Source organism: Melanostigma gelatinosum (assembly GCF_949748355.1).
Source record: "Melanostigma gelatinosum genome assembly, chromosome: 10".
NCBI classification, from domain to species: domain Eukaryota; kingdom Metazoa; phylum Chordata; class Actinopteri; order Perciformes; family Zoarcidae; genus Melanostigma; species Melanostigma gelatinosum.
The window spans coordinates 26,117,329-26,120,351 of NC_136643.1; positions in this window are offsets into that span (position 1 = coordinate 26,117,329).

Here is a 3,023-nt window from a genome sequence, read left to right on the forward strand (position 1 = left end):
AAGAGATTGTAGAGAAGAGATTGTAGAAGAGAGATTGTAGATGAGAAGAGATTGTAGAAGAGAGATTGTAGAAGAGAGATTATATAGAAGAGATTGTAGAAGAGAAGAGATTGTAGAGGGGAGATTGTAGAGGAGAAGAGATTGTAGAGAAGAGATTGTAGAGGAGAAGAGATTGTAGAGAAGAGATTGTAGAGGAGAAGAGATTGTAGAGGAGAGATTGTAGAGGAGAAGAGATTGTAGAGGAGAGATTATAGAGAAGAGATTGTAGAGGAGAGACTGTAGAGGATAGATTGTAGAGAAGAGATTGTAGAAAAGAAGAGATTGTAGAGGAGAGATTATAGAAGAGAGATTATAGAGAAGAGATTGTAGAAGAGAAGAGATTGTAGAGAAGAGAGATTATAGAGAAGAGATTGTAGAGGAGAGACTGTAGAGGATAGATTGTAGAGAAGAGATTGTAGAAAAGAAGAGATTGTAGAGGAGAGATTGTGTATCACAATATCTCTATATCTGATTATATATAGTGTTAATCACAATATATTGATACTACCCTGTATTCACTTTGTGTTTTAACATAGACTATAAAATGCAGGCTGGCTTCCTCTTAATTCAATTGCTGGAAGTATGAAAACAGTTTTATACGGATAGAAGAGATCTTTGCAGATTACAGTGTTTAACCTTCACTCAGGATTCTGTTATCTCTGATGACGGTCCTTCAGACCGAAAGCTCAAATAAAGAGAACTCAGCATAGATGTAAGTGTGAGGATTCATCTTCTATCAGCAGAACATATTCTAGAGGAACACTCAACCGCTCTGGTGGGTCAAAAACAAAAATAAGCTACATTTCAAAGCAGTGGAGCAGACTATCAAAGTAGATTAGGTATAAAAATACATCAAGACCTATTTCTAGATGACATACGCTACATATACACCTTTGAGGTCAAGTGGCAGCTATATGGTTGATTTATGAATAAAACGAAGAGGCAAACGGCATCAACTGATCTCGACTTGAGAGAAATAATGAATTGTGTACCATTTATTTCCACTTCCGTCTCCTCAGATGATGAGCTTCTATCTCTGTGGTACGTCAAACCTCTGCTCTCCCTCTTTGTGCCAGGAGGACGGTGCTACCGGGGAGAAAGAAGACACCAGCAGCTGACTCTCTCTCTCTGTGGACGGGACGTTGGTATCGTTTCCTTGCTGCTGAGTCCTCAGTAGCAACATCACTGCAGCTTTTTTCTTTTTAAATCTCATCTAATCTGCAAAACTGAAAAAGTGGTCACATTGTAAAGGAGGATTTATATTGAAGGATATATCTCAAAACCAACCCCATCCATGCACGTGAAGCCAATGCTTTACCTTTAACGTTCAGACACGCTATCAGTGTGTGAACGGTTCTAGACCCAGGCAGGAGGGCGAGGGGGTCACATGATGCTTAGTCACTGGAAAAAAATGACTGATGAGCAATGAGACCAGAACCCGACAGCTGCAGGATCGACACCCCAAACATAAACACTAACACTGGTTTAGCCGAGCGCACCAGCACCGTAGGAAACAATGCATCGAGTGAGGTAAGAGGCCTAAAACGACCGATTGGTCAGATCACAGAATGACTCTGCAGGAACAGGATATGTTGTTGTTTACAACCCAGACAAACACAAACATCTGCACTGACCGTTTCTATCTCGATAAGAAGAAAGTGATGTCTTGGGTCAGTTAATGCTGGTGACCAAAAGATAACAACTTTATCTTTTGTGTGCCATGAGAAATATTAACTCCAATCACATGTTTGGGGTGATTTTAGTGTCTGACACCATCACTGAAAACAAACTGAGGACACAGGAAAATGTAGTGTTTCAATGAATTATCCTAAAACATAAGCTTGTTTTCTGGGTATTATTTGGTGGAAGACTTGAAAGATTTGCTTCAAACTAAAAATATCTAAACATTTGCAGACATTTTTGACTGAAAGCTATTCACAGATCACATAAAAAATATTCAAGCTGCACCACAGTCAGTTTATAAGAAGTGGACGTTGTCATCGTGACGTTTCTCGTTGGCTTGTAGACGTTTTGAAGCCTCGAGTTCGGTGACTTTGCCGTCGCCATCTTGTTTCTTTTTTGCAGCCAGCGAACAGGAAGTGACCATTTCTGGACTGAGGAGTGACGTAGAGACCTGTCAATCACAGTAGCCCCGCCCTAAAGCATCCCCTGCTTTATAGTCTGTGTGACTCTAAATGGACCATAATGTACTAAATGAACATCATGCTGTATTGAAGAAGACTTGAAACTAGAGATTGAGACATAAACTCATGTTTACAATGTTTACTGAGGTAATAAATCAAGAGAGAAGTAGAGTCATTTTCTATAGACTTCTATACAACCAGAGGAGTCGCCCCCTGGTGGACACTAGAGGGAACGGCGGTTGGAGACACTTAAAATCTGGAGCATCCACTACAGGCATTTTTCTTGGACACTTCTTAGGACTTCCCGCGGTTCTTCTGCTGCTGCTCCGTCGCCATGTTCTCTCGCCTCTTTAGCTGCCGCTGGTTGAATCAGGAAAACTCACCACAAACACAAACACTCCTGTGAAATACGGAGAGCTTTTTCTGACAATCAGCATTGTGTGAACTCATTTGGCTTCAAGTGTCATCTCGTGATCTTTTCCTTGTTAGCGGAGTGCGTTGTGCTCAGTTGCCCTAGCGAGCACATGATCCTCACTCATTTGGATTTCACTTGTGTTCATTCATTTATCGCCACCTTTATCAATAAGCTTTTGCCTAAAGCAAAAATGTATTTAAAGTTAAAAGACGGTGAAAACCCAGCTGCAGGGTGATAGTCATCTGTGGGACGAATAAAGGAGGATCTCATCTCATTTGATCTAGATTAAACAGTCATTTGATTCAAAGTGAAGAACATGCTTAACGCTCACATTGAAACCGTCTGCTCAAAGAAAGGCATCTATTCAAATACTTAAGATCTGTGTTCAGGCTGGTAAATAATATGAAAGAATAAAGTGAACCACA